The 16,527-nt window shown below is 35.1% G+C and overlaps 1 long non-coding RNA gene across 2 annotated transcripts; it reads right to left on the bottom strand.

Moving 5' to 3' along the window:
* Positions 1 to 10,126: 10,126 nt before the first annotated feature.
* On the bottom strand, positions 10,127 to 15,507 carry LOC143237356 (uncharacterized). 2 transcript variants are annotated; one of them, XR_013020035.1, is made up of 3 exons: positions 15,361 to 15,507; positions 13,530 to 13,685; positions 10,127 to 10,305 (listed from the first exon to the last, which is right to left on the bottom strand). It is a non-coding gene; the product is annotated as an uncharacterized LOC143237356 (long non-coding RNA). The 2 variants fall into 2 exon arrangements; XR_013020034.1 differs by having other exon boundaries at positions 15,164 to 15,477.
* Positions 15,508 to 16,527: the final 1,020 nt, after the last annotated feature.

The raw sequence follows: 16,527 nt of genomic DNA, 5'->3' as shown, positions 1-16,527 counted from the left end.
ATTTTTTTATGTATGTCTCATCTGTTCCCCAAAAGGGTCTCAAAACCCCCCCTGTGTCCATACACAAAGGTCAAAATTTACATTCTACTTTTTGAAGTATTCTAAGAATAATAATTAAGCTGATGTTAAACAAATAAATAAATGATAACTATGAAAAAATATGTTTTCCCTGAAGATAGCTTGAAAATAGGGTGCATCTTATACACTGAAAAATATGGTAATGAATGTTTCAAAGCTGCCACCACCTTCAATAGATAACTAAATGCAGATAGTTTAAGGCTGTTTAACAGAAATTTAAAGACATGTACATACTTCTCGCAAAATTTTCTTGCAATGTCTGATGATAATATTTAGTTAGTTATAAAGTAGAAAAATGGAAAATAAAGTATAAAGGTTTACCCTAAAAAACACTTGATATTCAGTTATTAGGCAAATGAAATGTAAAAACTGCAAGGTACAAAATAGTATTTTTATAATTCACAAAAAACTCGCATTGCAGGTGAACTATTCAGAGTCTGAGCACAAATTACTAAATGAAATAGCAGAACTGATTGTGGAACTAAATACCTTTAGAATTTTATGTCAAGTTTCAAATAATTTCATCCATTAGTTTGATGTTTGGAAAAAATTTTATGAGAATTACATCACTTACTTATTATATAAGTTTTTGTATAGTTCACACAGTGAAACAGATGACCATGAAAACCCCATTTTAAATGCAATTTATCAGTAGATTTTAAGCTAAGTATGGAGGGTAGGCAAGAATCCCCACTTGCCTTACCTGCTGGTTACAATGTGGAGTGGGACTAAATCAGGCCTCGTTTTGGACTATAAGCACCAAGAAGATATCTCAAGCAGTCTTGTGGAACACCCCACCTCATGTGTAAATGTTTAGTTGGGCCAGAAGTGTTCTACATTGTGTAAATTTTAGTTCAACATGCCTAAGCAGCAATATATGTTACTAAGCAACATTCCATAAAGAACTAGAGGCACTGTAAAAAGAAAGTAAGAACAAAAGAAAGACTTATTCAGTCAGAAATAGATATGTGAATAACAGTGACCAAAGGCAGTTGATGGCCTGATGAGGAACAATGGCCAGATTTTGGAGATAGTGTGCAACATAGGTGTGAGTGGTCATTTACATGTCAGTCAAACAATCTTCTCCAATGTACAAGGGATGAAAGCAGCCAGTGACTTTCATGGCAAATTTGATGAGAAATAGATGGAAACAAATGTGCTTCTCCATCCAATGAAAAATACACTGAATGGATAAGATGTCAGACCCATCTAGTGGGTATAACAAGACATAGTTGGCAACATACATCAAAGATACAGACTGTATGCAGAATCAGGTAACCCATCAAACATCCAATGAAAAAAGAAAGAAACCAGATGACAGTCCCTGAGATATGGAGGTAAATGTACTTGGGCAAGAAAGGCATTCCTCCCCAACAAGTCTCTGCAACAGAGTAATCAGGTATGAATGGGCAAAGTCAAGGAAGATGAATATTCCATTGTAAAAAGAAGCAGAGTACATATGTATTCCAAAGAACCCTCTTAGTAATGATGGCTTGCTTCCAAAAGGAAAGAGATGGAAGATAAAAAGAATGAAGATAAGACAGAGATGAGAAAAATGTGCATAAGAAAGACTAACAGACGACAATGGATCAGAACATCAAATCTGAAAACAAACTACAGAGTTTGAATCCAAGGGCTTCTGATTCATTGTAAGCTGAGGCATATCTGCAATCTCTCAATGAGGATAATGCTTACAGCACTAGAATGAAACTACTGACGAAATATTTGTCAGCAGCTACTCACATATGGGACAGAAAGAAACTATAACATTCTGAGGAAGGGAAAGTAAAGAATAATAGAAAATAAAAGAGTTAAAAAAGTAACAAACCTGAGAAGAAATGTCATGGAAGAATGCAGAATATCAAGGCTGATCCATGTCTTTACTGAAAGAATTGTTTACAAATTTAGGCACCAGGGAAAGACTGCCTAAAATCCAAGTCCTTACAGACAGGAATTATATGAAGCAAAAATTCTGTGTCAAGGTCAAAAAAAGGACCAAACCACATGCAAGGCTCCACCACACACACACACAAAGCAATTATGACTCCAAACAAAGAGAGCACCCATGCACGAATGTCAAATTTCAAAAGTAATGATTAATTAATAAGCACTGAAGGAACAAACTGCATTAGAAGGCAGTGTCACACTCCTGTTGGAGGAAGGTTATCTCACTCTTATTTGCAAGCAACAATACAGCAATATCACATGAAAAACATGTGAGATTAAGTGGTAGCGAGTGAAAACGTTTCTATGTGAAGACTAACACTAAATCAGAAAAGCCAGACATGAAAAGAGATTATGTATTTTAACCTGTCAAATAGCCATCAAATGGGCCCAAGAAAGTGTCCTGAGGGTGAAGTTGAGGGCGGAAATGAACAATGGGTGCATACAAAGGAAAAGATTAGACCATTTTTGGCTGATGCATACACTATTGGTGCCAATGTATGCAGAACAGAAGACAAATTGAGGAAGCTTAACATTGTCTTAAGTGGCAAAGTCATTGCCGAGCGTACAAAAGCAAAGCCATCAAAACAGTGGATTGTGATCATTCTAGAAAGGGGTTCCAAGGAAGCCCAAGTCCTCAACAGAACTTGATAGACACTCAACACACCCTCCCACCTTTTCTCTTTAGTTCCAGTACGTTTCTTGATTGATGTACAAAAACTTTATGGGAGGCACAAGAAAATAGCAATAAATTCTGTGGATACGTGTGTAGCATTTCTGAAAGATGTTTCCATAATAAGTATTGAAAATCAATGTTAATTTTAAAATTATATTAAAATCCCTATCATACTTGAATTATTTTATTCTTTTATTTAGGCAGTAAATCCATCTTTTTCAGTTATATAACAGGCTTTGCAGCAGGTCTTTCTCAGTTAAACACAAATTATACCGTAACAGACTGAAACAACAAAAAATAGAACCATGATTGATTGATTGATTTAGTGTTTTATGGCACAAAGCAGCTGGGCTATCTGCTCCAAACGTCCAGTAAAAAGGTAAAAACAAATTAAATGTAGTAAACTAAAGAAAAGAAAATGAAGGTAAAACAAAACATCATTGAAAAACAAAAAAAGCATAAAACCAATGTTGACACCTAGTTTACAATGTTAAGAGAGAAAGCAGAGTAAGAGAAGTTGTAAAGTACTTCCTGTAGCAAAATTGTAATGATCATAACCCACCAGGAAGACTAACAGGTAAGTTCAAGAACCACCATCAGTCACCTGAAGTTGGTCTTTCCAGTCCAGGCTCCCGGGTTATGTGTCATTATGGCCAGTACCAAAAGGTAAAATAATAAAAGTGTGAAACGAGATGCAGCAAAACTGTAATAACAACTCACCAGGATAACTAAAGGGTAGTTCAAACAGCAGCGTTAGTCACCTGAAGTTGGCCTTTCCAGTCCTGGTGGCGAGTTATTTAATGTTATGGCTATTTTCCAATGTCAAAATGAACTAGAGAGATTAAGACTCTGAGAAGGGAACCACAATTAAAAAGGTGTAATGAATAGATATCCAACACTTAAATGAGACTAAAAAGATTAATGGCCATTAAAAAACTAAAAACTTTATCAAGGTGGACAGTGTCACCATCACCAATAACACTGTCTAATGTTACAGACGAACCCTGGGACAGAACATATTTAAAATAGTGCCGTCACTGAGAGTCGTAACGATGGCAAGAAAGTAAAATGTGTCTTACAGTGATTTGAGTGTTACACAAACTACACATTGGTGCATCAGTTCCAGATAAAAGAAAATGACGAGTTAAAAAACTGTGACCAATGCGTAGCCTAGTGAGAACAACTTCCTCCTTCCGAACTTTACGGAAGCTAGACAGCCAAAGACCAATATAGGGTTTTATTTGAAAAAAGCTTGTTGTCGCATTGCTCACTCCAAGTGGACTGCCAGCTGGCACAGAGCCGAGCCTTGAATGCAGGACCATATTCCACGTGTGGAACAGGCACAGCAAAGGTAGTGCCACAGCAGATAGATTTAGCTGCGATATTGGCAAGCTCATTCTCAAGAACACCAACATGGCCCAGATAGAAGTAGATGTCAAAGAGAAATGGGCCAGTCAGTTTTGAATATCGGTGAGAACAGGGTTTGAACTAACGTGAAGCAATTCCAGTGCCAGTAAAGAACTAAGTGAGTCTGTATAAATACAGCAATATCAGTACTGATTAGCTTCTATATAATCCAGGGCAAGAGAAATGGCATACAATTCAGCATTGCACACAGAAGCTGTGGAGGAGATTCTGTGCACAACCACCAAACCACAACAAACCATGGCAGAGCCCACACAGTTACCTGATTTCGAACCATCTGTATAAATAAGAATGGAAGGATGGTTTGAAAGATGTTCAGCAAATAACAGACAGTATTTTCAATCAGGAGTGTCTGTTTTTCTCTGATGACTTAAAGATAGGTCACACTTGGAGACTGTAAAAAGCCATGGTGAGATGGGCTGACCAGTGATATAGCAATGTTAAACAAGGACAGACCCAATTCATCCAACTGTGCCTGGATACAAAGGCCAAAAGAAGCAATGGCAGATCATCTGTTCTGAAAAAATAAGGCCTACTGAGGAAGGAAAACACATTCCCAGGTGGGATGCTTTGGTAAGGAACAAAGTTTCGAAGGATACAGTAAAGACAGTTGCAAACGGCAAAGGTACAGAGAAGGTTCATGAGATTCTACGTATAAGCTTTGAACTGGGGAGGTGCAGAAAGCCCCAGTGCAGAGTCGAAGTCCTTGATGATGAATGGGGTCCAGCATCTTTAAGGCCGAGGGTCTGGCAGAGCTATAGACCATTGAACCTCAACAACTTTCACATCTTGTGTCAGTCCATTACAACATACAGCCCATTTGCAACAGTGAGAGGAAGTTGTTCAGTGATGGCATTTATCTTTATACTGAAAAGTGTGACACTCAAAACACAGCCCTGAGAGACTCCAAGTTTCTGTACAAAAGAACAGGAAAGTATCGAACCCACACGAACTTGGAATCACCTGTCCATTAAAACTTTTTATAAACATGGGTAAATGGCCATGTAACCCATATGTATGGAGGTCTTGCAAAATGCCATACCTCCATGTTGTGTCATAAGCCTTCTCAATGTCAAAGAATATTGATACAAGATGTTGGCGGTTGAGAAAGGCTTCTCTGATAGATGTTTCAAGACAAATTAGGTGGTCTGTGGTGGAGTGCTGTCGTCGGAACCCACACTAAGTGGGGAGAGGAGGTTGTTTGATTCGAGGAACCAAACAAGATGAGCATTAACTATCCTTTCTAAGGTCTTACAGAGACAGCTCGTCAAAGCAATTGGATGGTAGTTTGAAGGAATCTTGGGATCTTTCCCTGGCTTAGAAAGGTAAAATAATAGCCTGGCACCAGGCATCAAAATTCTCCTGCCAAATCCGGTTAAAGGCAATTAGAAGGACATCAAGAGAAGCAGGAGATAGATGGTGCAGCATGTCATAGTGTACATCATCAGGTCCAACAGATGTACTGCCAGACCGATGAAGGGCCATTTTCAGTTCCACCAGTGTAAAGGGACAATTATAGTCAAAGAGACAGTCAGTTCGAAAGAAATGAGGTGAACACTCTGCCCGAGTCTTGAAGGCCAAGAAAATGGAGGAACAAGCAGAAGTGCTAGATACCCAGCAAAAGCTTTCACCTTGAGTATGATGGTATGACCCAAGGAAACACGGATGGCTACGACCTCCAAGGGTGTGTTGAGTGACAAAGACAGGGTGGGCACATGCTGATCAACCAATAGTGCCACCCCTCCATGTACTCGTTCATCACACAACCTGTCATTTCTGTGCAGAAAAAACTGCCGCATGGTGACTGTATCAGCAGGCTTTAGGAATGTTTCTTGTAAGGAAAGACATACAGGATGGTAGGAAGCAATCAGTGTTTTGATATCATCCAGATCAGAATGTAAACCTCGACAGCTCCATTGTATCAAGGTAGCCATTTTTAATGATGGGTAGGCGAAGTGGCTGAAGAACCCTTCTGTTTATGACCACGTCTTTTTCCTTACTGTCCTTGGTTGGAGGTCTATCAACCTTCATGGATCCTGCCCTGGGTTGATTGGGCAGGTCTTTGTTATTGGAAGGGGATTCCAGTTACTGAGGATGCCAATGAATGATTGTTTTGCCTCTTGGGGTGGGAGAAAAAGATGTATCAGAAGAAATGCATGTATTTGAAACTGAAGGATGTGGATCTTGAGGTTTGTTGGAATGTATGGGAGGAACAGAGATGGGTTTGGAAGTTGATTCATCAACCTTTTTAACCATGGAGGTCAAAAGGCTTTTCATTTGTTTTGAAAACGATTCTCTTGGAAGCACAGAGATCTGTCTGCACTCCCACTGTAGTTGTGGAACGAAGTGCAGCAGCATATGTCTGAGATGGAGTAGCGGGCAATTTCCGAGCCTCATGATAACTAATGTTATGAGTCATTTTCAAATGCTGCACCTCTTTTTCCTCCAACCATTTTGGACAAGAATGAAAGTAGAAAGGGTGAGAGCCATTGCAGTTGACACAATGTAGGTCCATGTCACATTCATAGGCATCGTGGTCCTTGCCACCACAACGAGCACGTCAGGGAACCACGACATGATGTCTTTGAGTGGCCAAACCTGACATTGGAAACATTGGAGAGGGTTTGGAATGTAGGGCCGTACCTGCAAATTAGATAACCTGCCTTTGTAGTGGCAGGTGCATGTGATGACGTAAATGTCAAAACGAGGGTATCTGTTGGCAGTGAAACTCCATCTTTGTGAGTGGATATGTGCCTCACTGCAGAAACTCCTTGAGTGGAGAGACCAGCGAGAATCTCTAACCCGGGGACATTCTTCAAATCCCTGTCAACAATAATTCCTCATTATGAATTCAAGGTAGCATGAGGGGTAACCTCAATAGATATGTCCCCAATTGCTGTTGAATTCAAGAGGAGTTCACTGTGTTGGGTTGTGGATGTTTCAACTAATATGTCTCCAGATCGAAGCTTCTTTACTGACTTTGGAGAGCCAGCAAGACCCTCTCGTCCCTTCTGAAAAAAGGGGACATTTGCCCTAAAGGTTTTCTGAAAGAGATTGTAATATAAGAAAATGAGGTGCGTGTGTTACAGATGTTGAAGATTGCTGCTCAGAGTCTTCAAGGCGTGGTCGTTTACCTATTGACTGTTTTTCACTATTTTATTTAAATTTTTTGAGGATCCATAGGAAAAAGAAAAATTTCGTACCACTGACCCCACCCACCATGGAGCCCTATGAGGGGCCACAACAATGTCATGCAAGGACATGCAGCAACGCCAGGGTTTCGTGAGCACTATACCAAAACACCAGCATCAAGCACAATGTCCACAACACCTGTTGAGAACTTCCAACACTGGTACTTGGTTGACTCTAGCCCAAGTGGACTAGCCGATTGACCTAAGGGAGGGCCACCCAAAGGCCGCCCATCTACAGGAATTCAAGGCCAAAGTGGTGTGTTAGGGTTGGACCCCTCAACCACCAGGATCCTTTCCTCCCCTTCACAGGTTGCCATGCAAGGCAAAGTGGGTGGATCTTTAGATCCCAGAGAGGTAACCAGACAGAACAGAACCTTCCCTGGAAAGTCCCCTCACCACGTACAGGAATCCACACCGTGGGGAACAATGTTTGAAAATGAACTACTTTTAACAGAGAACTGAAGTGTGAGAATTTCATTGTGATGAATAACGAAACTACAAGCAACCAACATAACCTTTTGTTGAGATTCTGCCTGGGTAAATAAATAAAAAACATATTGCTCACACATACTTGTACAGTTTTAACTGAGAGGAATAAATTTGTTTTGTAAATTTTTCTTAGATCAATTTTAGAATAATATGCTCAAATTTGCATTTTTTCACTGCAGATGTCAAAGAAAAAACTTCTGGAGTAGTTTAAAGAATACAAGATAAATCTTAAATTTCCTGAAAATGCAGAGTAAGATTAACAGGATGTCAGTGCTTAGAGATTTATAAAAAAGTTCTGACTATTAGAGTATTTTATTTTCGGAAAATAAAGCTACAGAGTCAATGCAGGCCTAATTTTATACCAGATTATTGGAGTAAATGGTACACTGTATGTATTGTCAGTTTGAATTCATTCAAAGTATTTTTAGGATTTTATAAACAAAAGAAGGATATGTTTAGATTATGAACCAACTGACTTTCTTCCATCCATTTGCTTTGTAACTAATGCTTTATTTAACACTAATAATGCTTGAAATGTTACATTTGGGTATTTATTATAATTTTCTCAAGTTAAATAGAATATACTCACAGTCTGAAAACATGATGCTAAGACTTAATAAATAACACAAATGAACTTCCAATTCCTAACTCAACAATATAACCTTAACTTAAGACGTTAGGCAAAATAACCAGAAATAAAAACTACTAACTATACAAACTATCATAAAATCTACTTCTCTCTTTCCATATGTCAAAGCAAAATTGCACAGGTTATGACTTTTTGCAATGTTACATTCAAAATTTAATCAAACATCTTCATGTATATCAATAAACTTAGCATGAAAAGTTATTTTTCAAATGTTTATAAAAGTCTTAATTTCTTATTTTAAAATACTTAATCTTTATTTTTCTGTCATGTGATGCATCTCATCTCCAATTTTTCAATTTAAGAAATGTTTAACTTCAGTAACAGACTACCACAACTTTGAATCAATTATAAATACAAATCACACAAAATTCCAAACACAAACCTATATTCTGAGCCTCCTACCTTCCTTACTTGCTGATAATAAACAATTCTCAAACCTACAGGAAAACCATTCTCCTCTCTGGCTTACTTTACAGGGATAATGGACATGTTTATAATATAAAAGAAAATTCTCCTCTACATAAACTTTATAATGTTTATTTTTGGCTCTAAATATGATACATGATAGAATATGCTTGATTTGTGTTAAGCTGTTTTGTTGTTCTAATAATATAAAACATTTTACATTTTTTTAGCCTACTTGTAAAAAAAGGTACATTATCATAGTTTTGGGATATTCCATTATGGTAACTAACATATTTTTCTGTGTTTTAAAACATATATTTGAAAGCTACATGAATCATTTCTAAAAGAACCAGAATTTGTGAGATTTAATAAGACTTGTAGAAAAGACTTGTGAACCTAACCTGGGTAAGATAACATGTTTGAAATGACTCTAATGTCATAAATAAGGGTATCCTGATTACTTTTAAATGAGGACAAACAGCTCCTGTGTATAAGCAATACAATTATAAAATTAAACACATTTGAAATGGTTCACAGCTGAAGTTGCAAAGATAAATAAGTTGAAATTCTAATATAATTTATGCAATTTAAAAACAGTTGCAAAATGACACTTTTTACTTTTAGTTGATGATTTTGCTAAAGTCAGTGTTAGGGTAAAGAAACTATGAGACAGAATATAAAATTTTACCAAAAATTTCATGTTAATTCATGAGGTTCTACAGGCCATGCAAATGAAATATGAAACTGATAAATGCATAGTATTTTTATTCTTAACTTGAAAATAATTTTTCACAAAAACTGACTGTGTAAAGGATTAATAAATTAACATACCAATCTCTAGTAAAAATAATTAACTAAAAAGTCTGATTTTTGTGAACAAAAAAACTTGTTAACTTTTGAGTTATTTTTATACTGTAGTAGACAGGTAAACCAGATACATCAAGTTACATGTTGTCCTTAAATGTTATATGTTATGATATGAAACTGAAATAGTGAATAAATGTGACCATAATCTACAATTAACTAAAGTTCTCCACTAAAAGTTAGGTACAATGCTGGTGAAATATTTTATCACGTAATGCTTTGATTACTAAAATTGTTATGAAATTATGAAATTGTTATGAAATTAATAAAAATTATTATATAATTGAAAAGTATATAAAAACAAATACTGGTCATTCATAAACTAAGTACCTTGACAACTATCTAAACTCTATGCTCTTAAATAAATAGTATTTGGTCCTAAATATCTGAAAATTTCCAGGGAACAGTAAAGTAAATAACAAACCTTTTTATTGCAAGTGCCACATAATCCATTGTAAGTTGCAATTATGTTGTTAATGGCATGTGCTTTTGTTTTTTTTCCAGAGTCAAAAGATGCTTTGCACAAAGGACAGGTGGGTGTATTTCCTTCACACTCATCACTCACTAAGCATCTATCACAAAATCTGGAGGAAGAAGGAACAGACAATATAGAAAACATTACTTAATTGTTATGAAACTTTGAAAAACAAAGTATCTTCCAAATTTTAATTTTAATAAAAAAAACTGATATATTATGAAGTTACTTTTAGCAATACAAGCTATAAATACTAATAACTATGATAATGAATTTTATTTATTGAAGTGTAAGACAAACAAGCTTATCTGTATAAAATGGAGTAATCATTACAGAGGGAAAGGACATGACGTTTTCCAGGATAGAACTGTTTTGACCAAACAATCTCATGCATGTCCTACATATAGAAACTGTCCCCTCACTCTTTTGAAAATAATGTTAGACTACCACATCCATATAAAAGTAAAATTCACAAAATATGTCTTGCCTTTATCAATACAGACTCTGAATGTAAATAGAATGTCAATTTTTACATATCAATAATCTAAATAATACCTGGGAAATAAATTTTGTAATACCAAATAAAAGCAAAAAACTTTATCTAACAATTATCAAAAGGTATCATTAAAAAGAATCTTCAACAATAAAAAAAATTTTTAAGAATGTACATGTTAGTATACATATGTGTGTGTGTATTAAAGAGATTCATATACCTTACATTTTAGTCTCAAGTAGCTGTGAGTTTCGGTAAACTTTTCATCATGATTTGTCATATAAAACCTAAACAAAATATATGATTCATAAAACATGAATTGTGCACAAGTTTTTGTAATGGTATGTGTATATTCTGGATTTTTTTAAAGTTGTCAGCCTAGCATTTCTTCAATTACTGGATAAATCATTAGTTATACTTTTGATTTTTAAATGATAATAGGTGAATTGTGCTAATTTCAAAAGTACTTTTTTCTTGCTAATACAAAGCATTATTGTTCAACTTAAATAAAAAAAAAACATTTGAAAACTGCAGGTGCTTAAAACATTTTTAGGGATAAATAAATTGCCCATGGTGAAAGATTTGGATATAAATACACTTAAATGCAGGCTTTTTTTTTGAGGAAGTATGCACCAGTACACACACGGCACCATTTTTCATATTGCAAAATGGGTGAAAAGTCACAAATGAATGTGTGAATTTTTCCCTTTGAACAAATCTTTTGCTCACAAAAAGACTAAAGAGACACTGAACTAGAAATGTTACAAATTAAAGTTTAAGTGTGTGAACACATACTACTTGTATGTTCATGTACGTGTGATCACCAGAGTAGCATGAGGTGTGAAGTGTCAGGTAGGAAACGATGCAGTTAATATCAAACATCAATGGTCACCTGGTTTTAACATCTAAGAAAGGTGTCTGCTATCTTTCAATTTAACTGACAAGTTTTGAATGAATAGAGACAGGTGAGAGCTGGCCTGGGTGAATACAATACTGAGTTCAAAGAGACTGCTTGGGAGTGGAAAATAGACTGGACTGTACATTTATTGAAATATGTCACAAAGTGGACAATGACAATTAATATTAATCCATTTCAGCTGTTCCATATACATAATGTATACAAGGCCACTAGTATTTATAAAATTTAATGTACTGCAATGGCAGCACTAGGCATAGGGCACAAGCAGCTCAGAAGGCCCCTGACTGACAGGAATTTGTATTTTTTATTAGTACCTTATTTTTGCCTATTTTAGTACTGTAATCACTGGAAATCTAGAGATATTCTCCACACAATCAGTCTACAGCCCCTCTTAGAATTAACTGGGCATTTAAAAATTGTACCAGCAAAACCTCAGTAACCATTCACTGATTGGTTACTAAATGCATTTATAAACACAGTATAAATGAATCAGAGGTATTAGTTTATGAACAGAAATAACTTTATAATAATTGCATTGGTATGTGTTATATTCATGAATTTTTGTTTAATGAGAAAAAAATTCAATTATTTTTTTTGTAAAGCCCCAAAATATTCATGCTTAGGACCTCCAAAATGAAAGAACCACTCCTAGTTTCTTGAAAAATGATTAAGTATCACAATATTGGTTGATTAGACACAATTTACAATGTTTTAAGTTTACTATTTATCTCCAATGAACTATATGATATATTAACATGCCATCAAAAATAACAGCAAAAAGATTGTATCCATCTGTTTTGTATTAATGGATATAAAGGGAAATGGCTTTTAGTGAGAATTTGTTACAATCTACCAAATGATACTGATTAAATTAGTGAGAAACTTTGCAATGATATTAATATTTCAGCTGTGAATGAGGTCACAATTATGGGTGATTTTAATTTCAAACAAACACACACACACACATAAATATATATATATATATATAGGTATAGATATATTAGAGGAATACAAGAATCAAACCATAAGATAGAAAGGTTTCTGGAAACTCTCCAAGATGGCTTTTCTTACCAGTTAGTCAATAAATACTCAGACACTGCTTTTTACATTATTGTTAATTTCAATATAAAAATGATCAAGAAGTTGGCAACTGAGGAACATCTGGCTGAAAGTGATCATTCCTCTATAAGGCTTGATGTTTCATAGTACATCAAGATAATAAATGATGATATTTTGGTTACAAATTTAAAAAAAAATTTTTTTTGAAGGGATGCAACAAGAATAAGCTGTTATAACTTGGGCAGCTGAATTATTGGGAGACACTGAACACTTGGAAATTTTTTAAATATTTAAAAATGCACATCTTCCTCACAGAAAGAAAAGGGTGGCTGGAAGTAAAAAGCAGGCTGACTCAAAAAGAGCATGAAAGATTAAATTAGAAAAAAAAACATCATAAATTTAAAAAATTTATATTGACTTGTATGACAGGGGATTTAGAAAATTAGAAAACATCAAGAAAGTTGGTAAAACAGCAAATTAGGACATCAAAAAGGATGCATGAGAAAATGCTGGCTTAAAATATAAAAAATTAACAGTAAGGATATTTTTATATATATTAAGAGTAAACAAAATGTTGGGATGTGGGTAGAGCACTTGACATGTGATAAAAAAGGCTTGTATATAATGATTATGACATGGCTGAGTTATTAAACTTTACCTTCTCTTTGTTTTTGACCAATGAAGATTTAAGCAGTATTCTATATCTTGAACAGTTGAAACAAGATAAAAAAAATGACTGCAGTAATTCTGAGTTGGTTAAGAAAACACTGGGAAGCTTAGAGAACAATAAGACTTCTGGGCCAGATAATATTTCCCCAATGGTTTTAAATGAGGTTAAATACTGGATATGCATGCCACTTACTAATATTTTTTGTCAGTCCTTGAATAATGGGCAGATACCAGAAGACTGGAAGTTGGCTAATGTAGCTCCTCTTTTCAAGGGAGGTGTGATAACAATTGTCCCAGTAACTGTCGACCCATTAGTCTTACATCAGTTGTGAGACAAGTTCTGGAAAGTCTGATTAAACATGTTATGCAAAATCATTTAACACAGTTTAGAACTTTATTTGATGGTCAACATGGTTTTACTATGGGAAAATTTTGCCTTACAAATCTTTTGACAATTTGAAAAAGTTAACAGTTTATGTTGATGATAGTAAGGGTGTAGATTTGGTGTATCTAGATTTTCACAAAGGACTTGGTAAGGTGCCATATAAAGGATTGTTTTTATACATGTGGAGGATAAGTTAGCAAATTCAGTAGAAGAGTGGCTGGAAAGAAAAAAGCAGAGGGTTGTTGCAAATGGAGTTCAGTCAAATTAGATTAATGTCACAAGTGCAGTACCTAAGTGTCAATCTTAGGATCTTTTCTCTTTTTGAGTCAATAAATTACTTAAATTTGTAGCTGATATTAAAGTCATGGGTGTTGCTAGCTGTGGAAAGGATATTGCTGCTTTATAAAAAGATTTGGATAATTTACTGAGTTTGGCTGACAAATGGCAGATGGGTTTTAATTATAATAAATGCACGATAATGCATGTGGATTATCATAATTTGAATTAAAAGTATAATTTGGATATAAATAACCTTAACACTGTCATGAAAAATGGATCTTGATGTAATAACTGATCAGTCTCTTAAAGTCTTTCAAGCAGTTTGCTGTTACTGTTGGTAGGGCAAATAGGATTTTAGGTTGTATCTACAGAAATACTTAACACAAGTCTAAACAGATTATACTTTAATTGTACATGTCACTGGTTCAGCCATATTTGGAGTACAGTGCTCAGTTTTGGGTTCCTTACCTACGTTAAGTTGTTGGAAATGATTGAGAGAATGGTTACTAGAATAGTACCTGGGATGGAGGGGTTGTCATACAAGGAAAAGTTAAACTCTATCAAATTGTTTTCTCATGAAAAAAAGAAGAGTAAGGGATCTCACTAGGTGTTTAAAATTGCAAAGGGAATTGGTAATATGGATTTTCTATATTTTTTTTCCCATTTAATAGTGAGATATGTAGAAGATGGGGAAATAAATATAAATTTTAGTAGGATAGATGTCATCTTCAGCTAAGACAGTTGTATTTTGTTAACATGGCGTTTGGCCTTTGAAATGGATTACCTTTGGAAGATGTGAAAGCAGCCATTTTAAGTGAGCTTGAGGGAAAGTTTAATTGATAAATATATAAACAATAAGGGCTGGTTTTAAGGATGTTACAATTTTATTTATCAACCGATTTAGTTTTGTTTAAAAGTTGTAATATACAAAATGAAGTAATATATACCCTGTTCTTCTACAACGTACATTATGTTGAAAGTATTATTTGATAATAATACTTCGCTTAAAAAAATGGAGTATAAAAACTAAAGTTTTCAATCGTAGCATTTAAAGAAAGTAAACTAGTTCGAGAGTTTCAGCCTACAATCTCTTAATTTCCTGATAGTTTATGATTAAAACAAGTTAAAAATAAAGTATACATTTCTTTTAACTTTAAACTTACACATGACCGCAACAAATATTCACTGGATTATCAAAAAATTTCCTGGCACACAGGACAAGTAACAAAATCTAAGTTCGACAACACTTTTCCTGAGTCCAACTGTTTTGTACGATCACACATTTTATTTATCAATACGCCTATCCTTAAAAGTAAGTTTTAATATTAAACATAAAGCACAACATTTAAACAAGACTCACGACTTTGTTTCCGCGATTATTCTCATAGTCAATATGTAATACAATTAGTTAGTTATTGTGTTTTGAATGACGCAAAGTCAATCCCGAAACCAAAACCAAGTTTTCACCATCTGGTGATTTGATTTAAAGGTAAATGTATTTCTATTTTTTGAATTTCGCGTAAAGCTACTCGAGGGCTATCTGTGCTAGCCGTCCCTAATTTAGCAGTGTAAGACTAGAGGGAAGGCAGCCAGTCATCACCACCCACCGCCAACTCTTGGGCTACTCTTTTACCAACGAATAGTGGGATCCACCGTAACATTATAACGCCCCCACGGCTGAAAGGGCGAGCATGTTTGGCGCGACTGGGATGCGAACCCGCGACCCTCAGATTACGAGTCGCACGCCTTAACACGCTTGGCCATGCCGGACCTTTATCGTCGGAACCTAATTGATGACTCGCTGTAAACTAGTTGCTAGCGGTAGTCGAGTAGAGTGTTTTATGGAAACAATAAGCTAGTTTTGAGTTTGTGAACATTTTTTAGCGTTATAAAATTACAGTAATGTCAAGGACTGATACTACTTAACCATGAATTGGTGGCTAAAAGAAGAACCTTTAAAGCGAAAACAAGTTGTTCTTATATATTGGTTGTGGCTGCAGGTGGGCTATTACACAGTTCATTGCTGGAAAATCAGAAAATGATTTTTCCGAAATAAAATGAAGCATCCAACACCCAAATTATCAACTCAATTAGAATCAAGGAATAAGAATCGTAAGTATATTGAGACCTATTTGTTTTCTTGACTTGTGTGTATTAGAAATAAAGATTCCTTTGAGGCACAGTTCCATGGCAACTGTTAAACTGCGACAGCATTTGGGAACAGGTTATTCCCAACATAAGGACTTTTTTTAAAGAGAAAGTTTAATGTACATACAGACTAACAAGGTAAGAAAAATAGAACAGAAATATCTTGCAAAGCAAGTTACTGCATTGTGCTTGTATGAGAAGCACATACGATTGGAGAAAACTTTGTTGCAGCATTGTTGGTGTTTGTGAATTATGTGTTTGATAAATGTATTTAGGAAAACTTGCTCTTATGCAAATAAACACAACTTGTGAAAAAAATATTCAATTACATTAACAACTTTATGAAAACATATTAAATTAGATGAGGAATATGTGTTGA

This window comes from Tachypleus tridentatus, chromosome 13 (genome assembly GCF_004210375.1).
Source record: "Tachypleus tridentatus isolate NWPU-2018 chromosome 13, ASM421037v1, whole genome shotgun sequence".
Lineage (NCBI taxonomy): Eukaryota > Metazoa > Arthropoda > Merostomata > Xiphosura > Limulidae > Tachypleus > Tachypleus tridentatus.
Note: the sequence above shows the minus strand (reverse complement) of the source record. Positions and strands in the feature narration are given on the sequence as shown.